The sequence below is a fragment of the Felis catus genome, chromosome X (assembly GCF_018350175.1).
Source record: "Felis catus isolate Fca126 chromosome X, F.catus_Fca126_mat1.0, whole genome shotgun sequence".
NCBI classification, from domain to species: domain Eukaryota; kingdom Metazoa; phylum Chordata; class Mammalia; order Carnivora; family Felidae; genus Felis; species Felis catus.
Window position 1 is genome coordinate 43789675 of NC_058386.1, and position 21585 is coordinate 43811259.

Here is a 21585-nt window from a genome sequence, read left to right on the forward strand (position 1 = left end):
ATGGCAAGAGGAGAGAACTTATGACAGAAGTCAGAGAGGTGCATACAAAATGCTCAAAAAAACCTTATACTGGAGAAAAAAAATGTTCTAACAGTGTATGGTGACAGATGTTAACTAGGCTTATTGTGGTTACCATTTTGCAATATATACAAATATGGAATCATTATGTTGTATACCTGAAATGAATATATATATATATATGCATATATATGTCAATTATACCCCAATAAAAAAATTTTAAAGCCAAAAAAAATACTTGTTGAATAGAATTGGAAGTCTTTCTATTGACATGCCCCTCTAAGCAGCAGAAGAAAACAGCAGTAAGTAAAGGAGGTACATGATTCTGATGTTAAGATACATTACTAAGAAGCAATGGTAGCCACCCTTGTTATTTTCAGTTTTCTTTACTTTGCATGAGAACCACCCCTTTTAAAAGAGAAGGGGAGAACAGTCAATGAGCAAATACATACATTATACACACACACACACACACACACACACACATACACACACACAGTAGTTGCTTGAAACAAAATCAGTGTCTTTCACATGGTAGCAGTACCTTTTTAAAAAATAGTTTAATGTTTTTTTTAAAAAATATTTTTAACATCTATTTGTTTTTGAGACAGAGAGAGCATGAACGGGGGAGGGTTGGGGAGAGAGGGAGACACAGAATCAGAAACAGGCTCCAGGCTCTGAGCTGTCAGCACACAGCCCGACATGGGGCTCTAACTCACAGACTGCAAGATCATGACCTGAACCAAAGTCGGACGCTTAACTGACTGAGCCACCCAGGTGCCCCTAGTTTAATGGTTTTATTAACACAAATACAATGTGCACACGAGCTGTCTATTCATTTTCTTTGCTGTGCAGCATGGCATTGGAATTGGTGACTCTGATGGCCAGTTGGGCTGCTCTTTTCACAATGGTTTGTGATTCTTAGAGGAGACATTGTAAGCAATCTCTGCATAGTAAGATTTGTTGCACATCAGCAGCACTTGACTGTTGTGGACTAGGAACTTCTGGAAGCCACTGGGAAGCATGTGCTTTGTTTTCTTATTGTTCCTATAACCAATGCTGGGCATCAAGATCTGGCCCTTGAATCTCCTGCACACCCTATTGTCAATGCCTCTGGGTTTCCACCAGTTACACTTAATTTTGACATATTGGTCTGAGTGGCGCTGGATGAACTAATTCATCCTCTTTTTAACAATCTTGGGCTTTACAATGGTAAAGTAGGAGATGGCTACCAAGGAAGAACATCTCCAAGGAAGAACACATTTACCATTTTTTAAAAAACCAACTAGGTACTGAACTAAACACTTGATATGTCATTTATCCTTAGAACAACCTAGTAGGTGGGAATTATTAATCTCACGTGTAAAATGAAGAAAATAAGACTCAAAGAGGTCAGTGAGAGTCTTTGTCCAAGGTCACAGAGCTAAGAAATGACAGAGCTGGGATTTCAACCCAAGTGTGTCTGACTCTGAAGCCCACTATATAATACTGCAATTTCCACAGTTAGTCTCACACCATCCCCTTTGCAGGTAGGAGCATATCTTGATAATGCCATTTTAAATTTTTTTTTTCAACGTTTATTTATTTTTTGGACAGAGAGAGACAGAGCATGAACGGGGGAGGGGCAGAGAGAGAGGGAGACACAGAATCGGAAACAGGCTCCAGGCTCTGAGCCATCAGCCCAGAGCCTGACGCGGGGCTCGAACTCACGGACCGCGAGATCGTGACCTGGCTGAAGTCGGACGCTTAACCGACTGCGCCATCCAGGCGCCCCGATAATGCCATTTTATACAGAAGGACATTAAGGCATGGAACACAGAAACGTTATTCTAGAATCTAAAATACTTTCCCTTCCACATAATCCAGGCTCCAAAGGGGGGAAATGAAATTAGAGAATTACCCTTCTTCACTAGGCTTCTACCATAGAAAATCTCCGCCCAGGGATATTAGGAGGTGGGATGCAAGATGATCCAACTAGCTGTGGCCGCACCACATTGTGGCAGAGGTGAAAGTGGAACACAGACCTGAGCTGCACCTATTAAAAAACAGTAGTAGGAAGGCAGAAATCTGTGCTTTAACCCCGTCTCCATACAATTTACTTGTTTTTAATAAACTAATTCCACCTTGTATCGATGTGACAGTCATTTTGAATCTGTGCAAAGTGATTTACAGAATTTATAAGGCTTTAAAATACTTTTGAGCCTAGAATTTTAAAGTGATTCCCAGATATTCTATGATGGGAAATATACTTATTTATAAATGGATAAATAAAAAGTGAAAGGTTAAAGGATTTACCTCAAATCACAAAGGCCCAGCTAGGAATAGAATCAGCCTCTTAAATCCCAATCCTGGGGCCAGATGATAAGACTGGTGCATTTTTAATCTCTTAAGAATTGTAAAAACCTTTTGAGAATTCTGATCTTAGGAAGTTCCTAATTATTTATGTAATGAATCATCATTATAAGCATCTAAAGCATTAAAAAAAAAAAAGAACCATCACAACCACCTTAAAACCTTGTCTCATCTTAATTAAGCCTGTGGATTTGGTTGGCTTTAAAGAAGGTAATGGGGCGCCTGGGTGGCGCAGTCGGTTAAGCGTCCGACTTCAGCCAGGTCACGATCTCGCGGTCCGTGAGTTCGAGCCCCACATCAGGCTCTGGGCTGATGGCTCGGAGCCTGGAGCCTGTTTCCGATTCTGTGTCTCCCTCTCTCTCTGCCCCTCCCCCATTCATTCTCTGTCTCTCTCTGTCCCAAAAATAAATAAAAACGTTGAAAGAAAAAAAAATTAAAAAAAAATAAAGAAGGTAATTGGCCCCCATTATCCCACACTGTTGAGAGGAATCTATATCATTTCTGGGCTCAAGAGGGCTGCTTTGGAAACCTTGTACTAACTAGCCTGACATGGATTAGGGATTGGTTTTGGAGTCAGGAGCTTTGGGCTTGAATCTTGACTTCAATCCTTAGTAGCCAAGTATCCTTTAGCCTTAGTTTTCTCATCTGCACAATGGGAATAAAGCCAATATCACACACAGAGGATTGGGGTGAGAATCCAAGGACACAGGACATGGGAAATGTGGAAGCATTTTAGAAAATTGTAGAGTATACTCTTTGACATCAGCTGTAGCAATTTCTTACTAGAATGTTGCTGGAGGCAAGGGAAACAAAATAAAAAATGAACTATTTGGACCTCATCAAAATGAAAAAAACTACACAGCAAACAGTCAACAAAACTAAAGGCAATCTATGGAATGGGAGAAGATATTTGCAAACGACTTATCTGATAAAGGGTCAGTATCCAAAATCTATAAACAACTTATCAAACTTAACACACAAATAAAGCAAATAGCCCAGTTAAGAAATGTGCTGAAGACATATATAGACACTTTTCCAAAGAAGACATCCAGATGGATAAAAGACACATGAAAAGATGCTCCACATCACTCATCATCATGGAAATACAAATCAAAACCATGGTGAGATACCACCTCGCACCTGTCAGAATGGCTAAAATTAAGACCACAAGAAACAACAGATGTTGGTGAGGGTGTGGAGAAAGGGGAACCCTCTTGTGCTGTTGGCGGGAATGCAAACTGATGCAGCCACTCTGGAAGATAGTAGTTTCTTCAAAAAAATTACAAATAGAACTACTCTATGATCCAGCAATAACACTATAAGGGATTTACCCAAAGGATACAAAAATACAGATTTGAAGGGGTATATGTACCCCAATGTTTATAGCAGCATTATCTACAATAGCCAAACTATGGAGAGAGCCCAAATGTCCATCGACTAATGAATGGATAAAGAAGATGTGGTACACACACACACACACACAGGAATATTATTCAGCTATCAAAAAGAATGAAATCTTGCCATTTTCAACAACATGGATGAAGCTAGAATGTATTATGCTAAGCAAAATAAGTCAATCAGAGAAGGACAAATACCATAGGATTTCACTCATGTGGAGTTTAAGAAACAAAACTGATGGACATATGGTAAAGGGGGGGGAAGGAAGAGATAAAGCACAAAAGACTCTTAACAAACTGAGGGTTGAAGGGAGGTGGGTGGGGGATGGGCTAGATGGGTGATGGGGATTAAAGACAGAACTTGTGATGAGCACTGGGTATTGTATGTAAGTGATGAATCACTGAATTCTACTCCTGAAACCAATATTGCACTGTATGTTAACTAAAATTTAAATAAAAGGAAAAGAAAACACAGAATATTGTAGAGTATAATATAAAAATCAAGTGGTAGTCTTGAAAGACCCCTACTTTTTATAACTATAACATGAGTGATTGGGAAGGAAGGGTCTCTGAAAGTTCAATCTGAAAATTTAATAGTATAAACATACATAGAAAGCTGATTAGGAATGGTGTTCCTTACATGCATGACAAGGCCTTCCAAAGGTCTATATATGACAAACACACATATACAGATAGCAAATGAGACTGGAAGATGCTATTGGATACCAAAGATTGAATATAGATGCTGCTTACTGTGGAAACAGGCCCTATATGAACTTCATGAGTGAATCATTTCCCTTCTCAGACCAGGGTATCTCTGAACATCAGTCAGAACCCTATAGCCTCATGTCAGACAAAGACGGTATGTTGAAGTGGGCAGTCCAGAAATCAAACAAAAGCAACCTGGACACTTGGATAGCACCAAGAAAGAATCCAGACAGAGTTTCAGAAAAGGGGGAGTTGCAAAGTAAGAGAAAATTAGAAATTATTAATATCCTATGCTTCTGTCTTAACAATTTCCCTTCCTCCTTACCACTCATTCAGTTGTCAAACCCCCATCTTCTCCCAGTTCTTCATTTCTGTCTATATCCTTGAGGCTTCAAATCCTGGGGTCTCCAAAAGAAATCCCAGTGTTTTCTCACCTCAGGTCCTTTGCTCACATTGTTTTGTTTACCTAGAATTACTTTCTTATCACACTTCTGGTACTTCTCCCCAAATAAGAAGAATTATGGAATGTACTTTAACTCATCTCTGAACCCAAGTCTACCCCGTTCTGCTAGGCTCCCATCAATTCTTAACTCCTTTGAACTCAGAGTTTCTCTTATATTAAAATGAGTATCATTTTCTCCTTGGGGTTGCAGTTATTTGTATACTTGGTGTTATTTCCTTTGCTTGGCTATAATTTCCTTCAGGTAAATTACAGTTATCAGCACAGTGCCTGACATGGAATAGGTATTCAATAAATGATTTTAGATGAATGAATGATCATCATCGCTTGCAATAATCAGGCCACCATCATTTTTCATCTGGATTTTTGCAACAGCCTAAGTAATCTCCCTGCCTTCTATCTGTTGTTCTCCTCCAATCTATCCTTTTCACTGTCACAATATATATCTTAGAAAAATTTCTTTCATTATATTACTCTCTTACTCAAGAATCTTAAATAATGTCCTGCTGTACAGAATAGAGTCCAAATCCCTCTGCCTTCCTCTAAAACCTCTTTGATACCAGTTGAATAGAGTCCCTGCTGCTTCCAAGTCTGGGTATGTTGCCCCCAGATCTAAATTTAATTGATCTCACCTGTATCAGGAAACCTTCCCAAACCAATCCACCCTTTATTGTTCCTCTTTTATAATTCTACAGCATCATTCTCTGTACTATACATACTGTAATATAATAATTTCTTTCCTTGTATTGTTATGTACCTGTCTCCAGAGTACATGTTTTTTCTTCGAAATAAGATTGCAGACTTCGTATATACCTTTGCTCTTTCCACACCAACAAGCAAAGAGCTGGGGACCTATTAGGACTTCAGCTCACACTTTCAAACATTTATCATTTTCTTCTCTGATTATTCTGTCTGGCCTTACCTGTGCTTCCTTCACTGTCTGGAGCCATTTTAAGGGGCTTATTATACACTTTATATTAAAAAAACAAAGTTTACCTGGTAAGAATAGTTTTCTTTAAGAAAGTCCCTATCTCCCCTCAACATATTCAGAGCAAATCTTATAGTACCTTAAGATATCTTAGTTTACTGTGTTTGGAGATCTTCTAATATCATTATACATATAAGACTGCTGTGTGGCTCTTGTTATTTCAAGCTATTAAGTGAGTACTATGTGCAAAAGAGCTTTAAAATAGAATCGTTGATGTAGAGGACAATATATTCTTCTTATTATATTAACATAAGAGAAATGTTCTCATGCTTCTCTCTTAATAACAAGGTAACTACTAACCTTTCTTAATGGTTTCCCCAAACACAGTATATTCCTAGGCTTACAAATAAAGACTTGGATAATGAGAGAAGAGCTACTTGCATTCAGTCTGAGGACAACACATTAACAATATTCCATCTCCTTTCAAGGCCATTCAGAGGATTTTCATCAACAAGGAGAAAATAGCCAAAGGAGAGGATAGAGAAGCTATTGAAAAAAAAATACTCAGGATCAACACTTAAAAAAAAAAAGTGTTCCGGGGCGCCTGGGTGGCGCAGTCGGTTAAGCGTCCGACTTCAGCCAGGTCACGATCTCGCGGTCCGTGAGTTCGAGCCCCGCGTCGGGCTCTGGGCTGATGGCTCAGAGCCTGGAGCCTGTTTCCGATTCTGTGTCTCCCTCTCTCTCTGCCCCTCCCCTGTTCACACTCTGTCTCTCTCTGTCCCAAAAATAAACAAATGTTGAAAAAAAAAAGTGTTCCTTTAAAAAAAGTACACATTTGGGGCATCTGGCTGGCTCAGAAGAGGATACCACTCTTGATCTTTGGGTCATGAGTTCAAGTGCCACATTGGGCAGAGAAATTACTTAAAAATAAATAAATAAACAAACAAACAAACTTAAAAAATAAAGTAATCCTTGCTTTAAAAAAACAATACTTTAAAAAAAATACACATTCTCTTCTTTCTCCCTTCTTTTATAATACTTCAGCTTCTAAATTAATATCTTTTCTCTGCCTATTTTCCCTAACAGTATTTGTCTCCATTTGTCTCTCTTCCATTATCTGATTCTATTTATTTCATTTCATTGTTTTCAATCCAGAATCAGGGGAACAGCCCTCTAACTCTTAAGTTCTTGCCTTTCTATAATCACTGTCTTGAGCACAGGGCTTAACAATACCTCTAACTCAAATTATCCAAAACTGAACTCATAATATTCCTTTAGTTACTATCTAAGCCTGCTCTTGTCCCTGTCTTCTCTATAATTCTAACAACTCCAGACTCGAAAGTTTAGAATCATCTTCTACTCATCTCTCCCCCATCATCCACATCCAACCGATTTCAAACCAAATCTTATCAGCATCTCTTCTATTTCTTCCCATACTGATTGCCTTAGGTCCTCAACATCTCTTGCCTAGACTGATGTCCCATTCTCTAGAGTCTTCCTATCTAATCCATTCTATATATTGGTAGTTTTCTTAAATCTAAACCTAGTCATGGTACTCCCAATCAAAAACCTTCCACGATTCTCCACTGTTTATGGAATAGAACACATATTCCTTCACCTGGCATTCAAGGCCCTCTGCATTTTAGTTCCCACCTAGTTCCTTCAGCCTTTCTTCCTGATTCAATAAAAGTTTCTACCATATCTAGTCTTTGTGGGATTCTTAGAGCATTGCCCTTTCTACCTCTTCCATGCCTATGCTTAGGATATTCCCTCTGCCTTTTGTCTCTTTTTTTCATTTTTGCCTATCAAAGTCCTACTTAATCTTCAGACACAGTTGAGATCTCACCTTCAAACAACCTTCCAAGACTGAGTGGCTTGCCGTATCTATTTAGCACAGTTCTTTGTCACTAACAACTCCTTAGAAAGGTTTGATGACTTGAACTCTCATAAGAGCATGTAAACTTTAGGGAACTCATGACCTGTAGGAGTGAGACAGGCTAAAAATAAGTTAAATAGGAAAACTGGGCAAGCAGCCAGAGTCTCCTCCTTTTTATGCTTTAATGTCCAGCTAAATCTGTATTTGTGTGCGTGCGTGCGTGCGTGTGTGTGTGTGTGTGTGTGTGTACACCTACCTACCAGGCTGTTCAGCTACTGGAATATATATACTTGGGTATGTTCCTGGGAGTGAATGTACCAGTGTGCATCTATGGATGTATGCCTGCCTATTCCTGTACCCCTGTAAATTCCTTTTTCAAACCCTTGTTGCAGATTTCTGTTTTAAAATGATGTTCAGGTTAAATGTGATGTGGAATAAAATAGGTACTTTTTGAAATTGGTTCTGAGCATATACGGTACAGGCATCTAGGGAGTTGCTAAGAGGGACATTGTATTTAAATGTAAGGAATTAGTAGCAGGATCAGCCCATAACACACTATTGGGCACATCAGGAAAAGGTACCATTTGCTAAAGGTATTTTACTTCCATTTGTCAGAAAATTGTCATAATATACCAATTTTGTTAGCACAAGGTACTTGACTGCCATCTTCAGGAAAATTGTTACAATAAATATATATATCTTTATGGCTTACTTTGTGAAACGTGTCCCCTTAGAGATGGCAGCCTCATATACTGTACAGACTGTACAACTTTATGTGCTGATCTTTCCCAGTTGCTATTCTTAAAAAAGATAGAAGTTGTCTATCTTATTTAAGGGAAAAGTTGTTCCTTTTGTTTGGAAAAAAGATAGCTGTTAGAGTTTCCTGTGTCTAAGTAGAGACTCCATAGTCTCTTTCCTGATCAAATCATTTTCAAGATCAGGGTGCTGATCTGATTACAGGTATTGGTAAAACAAGTTAAGGCTTTTCCTGTAAGCTATTTTGGAAGAAAATTTGGACTGCCAAGGGAACATCAAAGCTTAGTTGTTTCTTCTTAGTCCTCACAAGAAAGGGAGAGCCTTGGAACATTGACACCTAGCTCCAATTTCTAGTTCCAGCTACAGGAGAAATTTGACACCAAGGTAATGAATCAGGAACTTTTCAATTAATGTGAAAAGAATACCATACATAGATTAAATTCTGATTAATAGTTAAGATAGTGAAAAGGGTACCAAATGGTATCTAGCTATGTTTAACCCTTCTCTCCATATACTACACTTAAGAATGATACTTTTTAGTGTTGCTCTACTTGAGTGTTTTAAGGAATTTGCATTTTTAAAATGACTGGCTAAATAACTCATTCTCATTTTCACCAGAATTAACTATGTTTATGACCAAAGACTAATAATTCAAGACCACATGATCAATATAGGGCTGCTCCTAATGAGTAGGGTACCTCTGTATGAGTTAGAAAAAATTACAACCCTCTGGGAGGATATGAGGCAGCCCTGCCTACTATCACCTACTGGTAATGCACTTGAATAGCTAAGTCCATTTTATTGAGGGGCGACTATATCAAAACTCCTCTGCATACCTGAATACAGAAAGTGATGGCAGCAAATATCATGGCACATATACAAATGATACTAAAATAAGGTAGCATTTGCACATTTTTTATTTTTAATAAACGTTTTAGGGATGCCTGGGTGGCTCAGTTGTTTAAGCATCTGACTTGATTTTATTTCGGCTCAGGTCATGATCCTGTGGTTCATGAGTTTGAGCCCCATGTCAGGCTCCATGCTGACAGTATGGGGCCTGTTTTGGATTCTCTCTCTCTCTCTTTCTCTCTCTCTCCCCTCCTCCCCTACTTGCATGCTCTCTCTCTCTCTCAAAAAAATAATAAACTTAAAATATGTGTTTTAGATCTAATTTCTCCATGAACCTCTATGATATTTTTATAAAGCAGTTCCACCACAATTTATTGAGTGGCAGGCTATATGTTGGGCCCTGAGGGCCTTATCCTTATAGCCCTAATCAGATACACAAGCTGTTAATCTCAATATTATATGGCAATTGAGAAGCAGATGTTTGTGTAGGGTGCTATGGGAGCACAGAGGAAGGGCACCTAACCTAGACGGGATACCAGTGAAGACTTGCTAGAGGAGATGGCTGAGCTGAGTCAGCAGCACATTATTGGCTTCATTTAAAAGACACAAAAGCTAAGCCATGGAAAGATTAAGCAATTTGCCCCATATTGCACAGCTATGCAGACTGGAATTATGACTAGAACCAATGCGAAGTAACTCCCAATCTAAGAAAGAGTCCAAACTAGTGAACCCCTGGCTACACAGTACCATTTGGATTTATTTGAGAAATTTTATTTGAAATACTATTTTATTTGAGGAAGTTCCATACTTACATGCCTCACAGATACCTGCCTATGATATTAGAAAAATGCAAGCACACCAAAATAACCCAAACCGCAGCTTTCTAGGACAGTTAATTAGCACCTGTAACACAATCCTGGCAACTTTTAGTTCTTCATTATGTGGTTGCTGCAGCTTGCTACAGGAAGATGTATCACATAAAAATGAGGCATCAGCTCAAACTTCCTTGGATACCAACTTTAAGAGGTCTGAGTAACTCAAATCATTCCCCGAAATTCTTCAACCAACAAAGGCAGCTAACAAAAGTACTGCTAATTAAATGTATAATTAGGGTTTATTATAACTATCATACATTAGTTTAAAGTCTCATTCACCACTGCTTTGAATTGGTTTTGTCCTGTTTTTATTTGTGCTTAATTGTCCTGTTTTATATGTGTTTAATTTTATAGGCTACTTCATACCCTTTCTGGATGCAGGCAGAGTGTAAATTTTAAATAAATAATAACAATAGGTTAAATTTATGTAGACTTGGATCTTTTATGTGCTGCATGTACACTTTATAGTACATTAGGACCCCTTACAAAATCAACCTATATGGTACATTTATGCCTATTTTATAGGACATGGAATAATTTTGCTGTTTTAAATTATTATAGAAGCTTATAGTTATATATTAGCTTTTACTACATATTTTTAATTATATCTACAATTTACTTGGTGTAGTGTCCTTGGCCAAGAACACAATCCCCCATAATAAAAATGTTCCTATAAACAAAGACAATGCATATTATGACAACCCATTTAATGAGGCCTATTGTAACACTTACCTGGGGTCAGGGGAGGGAGGAACTTTCCAGAATGGCCATGTTTCCAGGAGAATATTATTAATTTCTGGAATATTTTAGGCCAAATTTTAAACTGTGACTTGCTTCTTTTTCATATTCAGTGTGTTCCTATATCACCAGCGCTTTGCTAAGAAGCCATAATAAACTGGGAATGCAAAATCGCTTTCCTCTTAGCTTAAATTTTTAAAAATATTTATTTATTTTTGGGAGACAGAGAGAGTGCAAGCAGGGGAGGGGCAGAGGGAGAGGGAGACACAAAATTGGAAGCAGGCTTCAGGCTCTCAGTACAGAGCCCTACACGGGGCTTGAACCCATGAAGGGTGGGATCATGACCAGGGCTGAAGTCGGATGCCTAACCAACTGAGCCACCCAGGCACCCCTCCTCTTAGCTTAAAATAAATAATTAGAAAGGTACATCAGTTACAAACCCATTTTAGCATAAAAGGAAAGGACTAATGAAATACTTCTTGTATTTATATTAAATATTAGGCTTTCATTTAAAATTTTATTGAGAAAAACATTAAAAAGATTCTATTGCTAAAGAGGTTTTAAACATACTAGGCCAAAAAATAAATAAATAAACATACTAGGACAGCTGATCCCCAACGGCCCTTCTTAGAACTTTCCATGGGTCTACAACACTGAAGATAAAAGATTTCACTGGATTTCCACACTGGCTTCTTACTTTTGCTGTACAAAACTCTGTGATATAAAATAGAAAAAAAATATCATAGAGAAAGCGGACCAGATGCTTACAAAAGTATAGTGTGGGTCAAAGAAAGCCCAAAACAATAGAAAAAGGGTACTAGATAATGTAATTCTTTTCTTTCACTTTTAGCTTTAGTAGTTTAATTTGGAATTTGGCATACAAAGAAATTGGAAGTTAGTTTTTAAGTATATACCCATCAGCCAATCCTCTGCTTCAGCCATGTTATTTTGCTAGTCAACAGCCCTCCAATGGTTGTATCTCATCATTAGGATAATATACACAATTTTGTCAGTTTCCTTCAAAGTTTTAATAGGACTTTGCCATCCACTTTATTTTCCATATTATTTCAGTCTTTATGATTCTATTAGAATGGCCATTTTTTCCAACTCCAGATACTGTACAGGGTCTCATTCTTCTGTCTGTAGACCTTGGCCTCACGTGCCCAATTTAGGGATAACCTCACTTCTACTTGATACTGTCACTGCTTAATTTAATTCTGATTTTCTCTAGGCTTGAGGAGGATATATTGTTCCCACTTACCTCAAACAGCTTCTTTATTTTTCCCCTAAATTTCTTCAATAAAAATGAATTTTCTATCATGTAGTCCCCCTCATATATGAATCTAATCCACCCCTGAAAACTTATTGAATAGTGAATTTTGGATAGGAAAAATTTATTTCATTATTCTACATTGAAAAAATAATAATGCATTCCCATTTCATCTTGGAACCCTCAACTAATTTCCCCAAATGTCAGTAAAGTACTCTAAAATACCCATGTAACAATCCTCCAAATATATATCATATTGTAAAACATTTTTTTAAATTGTTAAAAAATTACTTATTTTGAAAGAGATAGGAGAGAGAGAATCACAAGCAGGCTCCACCCTGTCAGCATAGAGACCCATATACAACCTCAGCGGAAATCAAGAGTAGGATGCTCAACAGACTGAGCCACACCCAGATGCCTCTTGTAAAGCATTTTATATACCAATTACGTGATTATTGAACATTTAGTGAGCTAACTGACAGATATGTCTATGTGTAGTTCAAAATGATGCCTTACTGTACTGGATACAAAACAAACAAAAAACAAACAAACAAAAGCAAGCAAACTTTCAAGCTGCCTGGGAGTGTCTATGTTTTTTTTTTTTTCACCATTAGAATATGAGATGGAGGAACTCAAAAAATTTAGTGCTGATGAGGGACGATGGAGAGGCAACAAAAGGTTTTTCCAGGAATTTGTAGAAAGACAACTCACCAGTGAAAAGCAATATACTAACAAAACCATCAAGTGAGTCATTAAATGGGTGCTTTGATTCCGCGTGAAACCAAAAAAAAATTTTTTTTAAAAATTCCCTGGTGGTCTAGTCAGCAAGTTGAGTAAATTAAAGCAAAAGAGACCATGGCAATGCCAAAATTATCATTTTAATTGTCTTGACAGTCAAGCAGAGTAAGGTGAAGGAGTGAGAAAGGGACAGCAATATCCAAATTCTGAGTAAGAGAAAAGTTATGTTCCACTGAAGCCTGGCAGGACGGAAACAGTCACAGTAAGCATTGATTGAGGTTAGTGAGAAGGCACAAACTTGTTAATTTTCTGAAATCAATAATCTTGTTTTGTAGCTTGATTTACTTTCCTCTTTGCTGTTTATGCTTAGCTGTTTTAATAAAGCTACATCACATTTTTCTTTTATACGGGAAGGGACACACATGGTGATGTAATAAGCCATGAAATAGTATGTTCAAGGTACATAATAAATGCAAATGACACTTATTGAAGGAAAACTAACAATTAAAGTAAGCAGGGACTACTGTTAAAGGTGGGGTTCAGAGGATGGTGCTGTGATGCTGGAGCTGGATTCAGGAGAGTGGGGGACTCAATTGACAGAGCCCAAGTTAATAAAAACTCTCTTGGTTTCAAGTGTCTCTATTCATAGCCAAGGAGATTAACAATTTTGTACTCAGTGGGCACCTTTCATTTCCTGTCTCAAACTGCAAAATCCCAGGTAGAGACATTAGCTGCAGGAGAGGGCAAATGAATGAACATCCAGGATTCTGGAATTTCTTAGTTGAGCCTGCAAGCAGTGCTTCCATCGCCCTCCTACTCCTGGAGGCAGGGGCAGGCTCATTCCTCATGCCCACTGCCTCTTGCTTCAGAAGAATTCAGCAAAACTCTGGGTTGGAGCATCACGCTTATCTTTCAGAATCCCCTGGTAACATGTGCCATGCCCTGTGCTAGGAGGAAAACAAGAGGGTGGGAATCACTGTCCTCAGGGTCAGAAATCTCTTTTATAAGGCTCTTTAAGGCAAAAGGCTTAACCAACAAATGCCTGAAATGCTTTGGAAGATGAAAATCTCTAAGTGCTACAGAAGAGGCTGAAGACTCTGATCTTACTCAATACCACATTATACTTGCCTGTTAAATTACTGATTCAACCTTGGTTGGATTGTATATGGTTTATTAACTCGCTCAATTTTCTACCACAGTTGGCTAATGAAAGCTGAATGAATATTCTATCTCCTAATTGTTGGTAATGTCCTCACAGGAAAGTATTTCCCTTCTGGGTAAGAGCAACCTGAAAGAGCATGGTTGGTAACTGTGTGTTAAAGAGACAAAGCCATTAGTACATTTTTGCATATGGTGAAAAGTGACCCAACTGAGTCTTAGAAATTTAAATTTAGATTTTCTTTTTGGGAATTTAACAGTGGGAAGAGGGTGGATTTTGCTTAGGGTCTCCTTCTTCAAGTCCAAATCACAAAAGCTATCAGGACAAATGAAATCTGGATGTCATAGAAAGTGCAGTAAGTAAATGTGAGATCACACTGCCAATTGTATATGCAACATTCGCTAGTGTAGACACAAGGTTTGTCTACATAAAGTGTGTACTTTCATTGCTTTACATTGCAATCACGTCTCTGAACAGTTATGTTTTCAGCTTATGTTTATCAATCAGATCATACAGGTGTTTGACTAGATAAACTTTAAGCTAAAATTAACAATTGTTTCCTAAATACAATGTAGAACAACACAGCACATGATCTAATAATTAAGTCAGGGAGGTAACAGGTAGGGGGAGGAGGAGAGCCTGAGACACAATTGTACATTTCCCTAAAGTCTTACTACTGTAGACTATAAGATATATAAGCATATATTCAGAGAAAATCAATGGAAAACAACAAAATATTAATTATCTCTTGATACTTCATCTTGAGTGGTGGGGTGCTGCGTAATTTTTATTTACATTTTGGAAGTTTTTTTTAAATTTTTAAGTTCATTTATTTATTTTTGAGAGAGAAAGAGAACACAAGCAGGGGAGAAGCAGAGAGAGGGAGAAAGGGAGAGGGCAAGGGAGAGAGAGAAAGAGAGAGAGAGAGAGAGAGAGAGAGAGAGAGAGAATCTTAAGCAAACTCCACCCTGTCAGCACAGAACCTGATGTGTGTGTGTGTGTATATATATATATATATATATATATATATTTAAATTATTGTCAAGTTAGCTAACATACAGTGTATACAGTGTGTTCTTGACTTTGGGAGTGGATCCCCATGATTCATTGCTTACATACAACACTCAGTGCTCATCCCAACAAGTGCCCTCCTCAATGCCCATCACCCAATTTCCTCTCTCCCCCACTCCTTCCTCAGTTTTTTCTCTATAAGAGTCTATTATGGTTTGCCTCCCTCCTAATTCTATTTTCCATGGGCAGAGTTTGCCTTTCTGGAGTGCACAGCCTGACTGGCTGATGGGGAAGGTAACCAGAAATGGGCTGGAGTTGGAGCAGAGGGAAACTGGGGATTAAACATTTACTACCCTTCGTCTTCAGGTTCTCAATTTAAGGTTCATTGGCATGGTTCTAGAATGATATTACCCTTTCTTTGTATAACTTTCCTAGTCTTTAGAGTGGGGTAGGTGTGGAGAGCACTTTTTCCTAAAAGACAGGCTTTTCTCTCCCCTCTTTTTTCCCCTCTTTCTTTAAAAAATCTCTTTAGGGGAATAAAGTTTAACGATGTTGGTGAGATTATGGCCAACTTGCCTAAGGTTAGGAGAATTTCTTTTCCTCTTACAGTTCTTTTCTGGTTTTGTTTTCCTTGTGGATGTAGAGAGGAATAAGGTCTATTGATTTTAGTGAAGTTGAAGGCTTCTTTTATGATGGGCAGATTTTCCTTTTAAAAAATCTCTGGGTAAAAAAGTCCCTTGCTTTTGGTTGGGTTGTGGGAGCACACCTCTTTAGGTTTGGAGGATTTCCATTTTTATAAATCTAAGTTTTGTAGGGAGAAACTATAAGGGCCACTGGTTTTAGTGAGGTTGGGAGCCCTCCTAAAGGGGGTTTCCTTTCTTTCATTTTCTGTAAAATGAGCAATTTATTTGGAAGAAATAAGATTGGGAGCATCTTTCTGTAAAAGACTTCCTTTTTCTTTTATTTCATTAAAAAATACTTGAAGGCTGGAATATAAATAAGGTCCCTGGGTTTGGGTGGGGTTGGGGGCATCTCCCCTTGAATAAGCTTTAGAAAGAGATTTTGTGAGGTTTTCTTTTTTTCTCCTTTTTGTGGGAGGTAGAGTGGGTTGATCATCAGGAATAATACACCTCATGGACAATAAAGAACTGGTGCACCTTTCCTGAGGAAAATTTCTTTCTTTTAAAAATTATCCCTTAATTTATTTTCTTCTGCATCTCATTCCCTCACTCTCTACCCCTTCCTTTCCTCCCCCTCACTCCCTCTCCTTCCACCTCCCCTTTGGTCTCTCCTTTGCTCTCTTTTTTTTTTTTAATTTTTTACTTATTTAATTTTTTTGGAGAAAAATGTTCAGGGACTTTGGTGGGTTTTGAGGCATTTTTATTCTCTAAAACAGAGGTTTCTTTTTGAAAATATTTATACTTCCAATTTTTAAATTTCCTATATTAACAATCAAGTTTTGGAGTTTGAATAAATTCAGATCATCCATAAAAGGATTTCCTTTTAATTTTTCTTTTTAAAAAATTTGCATTTTTTTTTTTTTGCTGTATCTTGACAGAAAAGTTCATGTGTCTTTGTGTAGATGGAGCACTTCTCTTTAAGAGGATTTCGTTTTCATTTCATTAATATTATCCCCCCCCCCAACATACATGCCTTTCCATTATTGATTTTTCTTTTAAATCTTAAAATTGTATTTGGAGGATAGGTTCATGTGCTTTGGTGATGATGGGGCTTCTCCCCTTGGCAGGGGAAGGATTTATTTCTTTTCTTTTTTTTTCCTTTTCTGGAAATTAAAAATTCAGGATGTTTGGTATGATCAGGGACTCTGTCCTTTAATATTTCTTTTGTTTGTTAAAATGTTTGTGTGTTTCTGGGATGGAAGGATTGGTTAAGTTTCATCTATGACTTTGATGATTTTGAAAGTATCAGCACTTAAAAAGACTTCCTTTTTGTTTGTTTTTCCCAAAGAGAAAAAATTGGGGGGTGAATAAAGGTTCTTTTCCTTGTTGAGGTTGGAAGCCCTGCCTTTAAGAGGATCTTCCTTTTAGTTCTTTTTGATAAATGTCTTTTTTTGCTTATGTATTCATTTATTCCTTTGTTTATTTGTGGGAAGATAGTAGGTCCAGTATGTTGCAGCTGGAGGAGTGACCTTCCTTTTACTTATTTTTTAAAATTGATATATAATTCACATATCACACAATTCACCATTTTCAAGTGTACAAAGTGAGTGTTTTTTAGCATATTCACAGAGTCATGCAATCATCACTGCTATCTAATTTCAGAAGATTTTTATCATCCTTCCAAAGAAACCCTGTACCCTTTAGCCATTACCCACACTTCCCCTCTTCCTCTTACCCCAACCCGCAGGCTACCACTAATCTACTTTCAGTCTCTAAGAATTTGCCTATTCTGGACATTTCATGTAATTGGAAGAAATAACATTAGGGAGATTTGGTGAGACTGGTATACCTCCCCTTTGGGAGATTTATTTTTGCCCCCATAACTTTTGCAAGGGGTTCAGCAAGAGACGTGAGGTGGAAATAAAGTTTATAAATTTCATAATTTTTTTAAAGGTTAGAAATACTGTTTACCTTGAGGTGATTTCTCTCTTTTTCTCTTTAATTTTCCTCTTGGGGACATAAGTTTCATGGGTTTTGATGAGAGTGAGGAACACCTCCCTTTAGAATTTCTTTTTTTTTCTTAAAATAATTTTTAGGGGAGGGATAAGTTTCATTATCTGGGGTCACTGTTCCTTTCTTCTTCTTTTTTAATTCGTACATTTGTTTTTCTATTTTGAGAATAAGGTTTATTTGCTTTGGTGAGGGTGGGGCATCTCCCTTTAGGAATGGATGCTTTCTTTTTTTAATCCTTGAAATAATTTTTTTTCCATAGAGGGAATTACAGTCAGCAGTCTTTGGAAAGGTTGGGCACCCTATCCCTAGCAGAATTTCTATTTATTTTCTTTCCAGATAAAGGTCTTCTTTGGAATAATAGGTTCAGGGTTTTGTGCCTCTTATCCTTCCTTCTCAGGCTCCTGTTCTAGGGTGGCCCCCGCTGGGAGCATCAGACTGGGAACAGCAATTGCTGCTTTGAACAAATTCCAGGCTGATGGAATGTCAGCTTAAAGATTCTTCTTAGACAAATGAGGCTCTTATGTGTCACAGAAAGCCCTATTTTGGATACTTTCAAAAATCCACATTAGATAAATTAATAATTATATTAGATGTCAAGTTTTATTTTTCCCTTCTCCCACCCTGCTGCCTTCTTCAGGGAAATAAGAGTTAATAATGCAGAGGAAAGCATTCTGCAAACTGTAAAGGGCCATACTAGCAGGATTATCTAATCCTTATTATAATATCCCTGAATGGCTTCCTGGCTTCTATGGATTTTCCTCTTTTCCTTGGGAGCACTTTGGGAAATGGATCAGCCTTTCCTTTTGGGCTGCAGATGTGCAGAAGCCCCAGTCAGAGATTTTAATAAACACATAAGAATTGTATTCTCAGGAAAGACCACTGACCAAATATCTCATTATCTTTTCTAGAACATACTGCCGCAAATGCTCAGGAGCTCTCAGAATATACCAAATAAATCAGATAGTTTCATCAAAACCTGGCAAAGAGGGGGAAAGAGCCTAAAAGGAAAGAAAATAATTTCATCTTGACCTTCAACAGGTTAAACATTCGATCCTACAATCCCAAAGCTGTTTATAGTCATTGCAGATATTCTATTCACTTAGGAAAAAATATATTACCCCTGAAACCCACAACATCATCATTAGTCTGCTGCTGCTGGGACTGCAAGGGATAAGGACACTTTCCAAACATTTTTTTTAATTGTTGGTAATTTGCTTGTTAATTATGGCTCTAACATCCATTCTGAAAAGGGAAAGACTGACTGCATTTCTTTAAAGGCTATATATTCCAGGCAATTTATTTATTTATTTTATATTCCAGGCTATTTAAATAATCATTTACTTCTTACTCTGAAATCAATGAGAATGCATTTTTATTCATTCACAGCAACAGTCTCTACATCTCGCTGGAAATGGAATTGATAGGTTTCAAGCTTCAGTAAATGTTTACTGAGAAAAAATAGGGAGGGCTGAATTGTACTAGGCACTGAGAGGGAAAGAGTATCTACCTTTGAGAAGCTCAGAAATAAGTAAAATGATAAAGTATTTAGGTAAGAATTACCAGATATCCTATAAACAAATGCTTGCTACTTTGGAAGAAAGTGTGTGCAAAGAAATACCAGGAAACTGCTCTGTTATGGTTTGGGGTGTAATGGTAACTGGTAATTGATCTATTAGCACATACCCCTCCCCCCAAAAAAATAAAGGCCACAAAACTGTATTTCTTTTCAGATTTTCATTGACCACCTGTATGATGTGGTTATAATTTCATAGCTAGTTACACCCAATTAATAAAAACATAAGCTATCTTTCTTCAACCACAACTGAGGGGAGAGAAACAAATACAGTACCCTTCATTTAAGCCCCACTCCCCCCCAAGGAGTCATGACATTGTTAAAGAACCAATTCACACATCCTTACTTACACTTACTGCCACCAGGTGGGAGACTACAGCTCATTTCCTAGAAATCAAAACATTTTAGAAAGGAAGGAAATACACAGGTTTGGTTCATAAGATTATGTTATCTTGGTATCTATTTGGAAAGACACATGAGCCCCCTTTTCTCAGTCTCTACCCTCATGATTGGCATGGATTTGCAACCAACAGGTTCTGAAACCTGAAAAGAGCAGACTCCAAACTGGAAGATATTGACTTTTCTTCCTTCCTTCCTTCCTTTCCTTCCTTCCTTCCTTCCTTCCTTCCTTCCTTCCTTCCTTCCTTCCTTCTTTTTTTCTTTTCTTCTTTCTTTCTTTCTTTCTTTCTTTCTTCTTTCTTCTTTCTTTCCTTCTGCAATACCAGTCAGCAAAATTATCTGGGAGAAACCTGCAGTCACATTCAAACACTTTGTTTTCCTCATTTCATCCTTTGACTTATCAGGTTAGTTCCATGCTACTGGTACTGACTGTGCCTTGCCAGGTAGGATCTCATTGTATGATAAGAGCTGTATTTTGTTATGATCTCTGAGTGTGTGTGTGTGTGTGTGTGTGTGTGTGTGTGTGTGTGTTTCCCCAAGTTTGCCTCAAGGAGGCAGTGTCTGAGAACAACACCTCCTCAGGTAAGATGGCAACCTGTTTGCCTTGAATGTTAAGATGCAAGTCAGCTGGTTGTGGGTGCTATTTGCCTGAGGAGGATGCAGCAGAGAACGGTCCTATCACTGAAGATCAGATGTTCCCAGCCAGAGAGCAATTGCATAGCAACACCTAGGGGGTTGAAGAGGCTTTGGCTTCCAGGGATCTGAACATATACCCAGATCCTTTGCATCCTTCAAAATCATCTAGAGCCACTAATAGGTTCATCTACATGGCCCTCTTAGCGGATAGGGTTCTTAACCCAATCCTAAAAGATAAATGACTGGACAAATGACTCTACAGGGGACAAAGTCAAACCTTGGTGGGGGGGGGAGGTCCTGGTCCCCTGCCAGGGCTGCCAAATGCCTATGGGTCAGTCACCCAGCACATCTGAGAGGGCACTGTGTAGAGGAAGCTAACCTGATTCCCCTTACCTTGATCCTCCTTATCTGTCTGGCAACAGACATTTTTCCTGTTAAGCTCGTGGGACATGTTTTCCCCTGTCACGGGGCTCATCCCTAGAGCTCCTGGCCTCTAGTCAGTCTACCAGAGGCCAAAGAGGCCATATATTTGCTGGACATCCCGGTAATTAAGTCCCCAGGTGTTGAGCCAGGTTCCCCAAATCTCACTTAAGAAGGCCATAGGTTAGGTGGTCCCTGCTGGTCTCCCTCCCATCGGCTTCATTGCAAACTCTCCCAAAATGACAAGAACAAGTCCCAGGTTAGGGTGATCTCCGGTGTCTTGCTACACTGCCATTTCCTTTCCTGAGATTGCTGCAGGGAGGAGGAGAGCCACCCCCCTGGAGAGAGCCGGGTTGTTGGATTTAAAACAACAACAACAACAACAACAACTTGTCTTAGTCTCCTACAGTCCTATTTTATCTATTTTTAAGCCTCTGCACTTTTTTTTCACCCTGTGAAACTTTTCGCTTTAGGCTTCCTCTTATTCAATCATTTATCATTGCAGTTATTTTGCAAACTCAAGCCTTCCTACTCATAATTCAGGAAGCAACCAACGGTCCCATTTCCATTTCGCGATGCCAAGTTCTGCCCCCTTCCGCTACATTCTACAAGTGTGCGCTCCACAGCAGAAGGATTCCAGAGTCGTGTCCCTACGCCCTGCTAGGCAGCAGGATGGACGGGTATTGTTGGTGTGGTATGTTTTATGTTTCTGCATTTTGTTTCGCGTTTTTTTTTTTTTTTCCCTGCAGCGGAAGCTAAATCAAGGTGTATCTATACGTTATCATGATA

General features: G+C 38.3%; 1 protein-coding gene and 1 pseudogene across 1 annotated transcript in view; both read right to left on the reverse strand.

Moving 5' to 3' along the window:
• DGKK (diacylglycerol kinase kappa) overlaps nucleotides 1–21585 on the reverse strand; it is a 162227-nt gene that overhangs the window by 138779 nt on the left and 1863 nt on the right. The gene's annotated exons all lie outside the window — the stretch shown is intronic.
• LOC101085860 lies at nucleotides 850–21365 on the reverse strand (annotated as a pseudogene).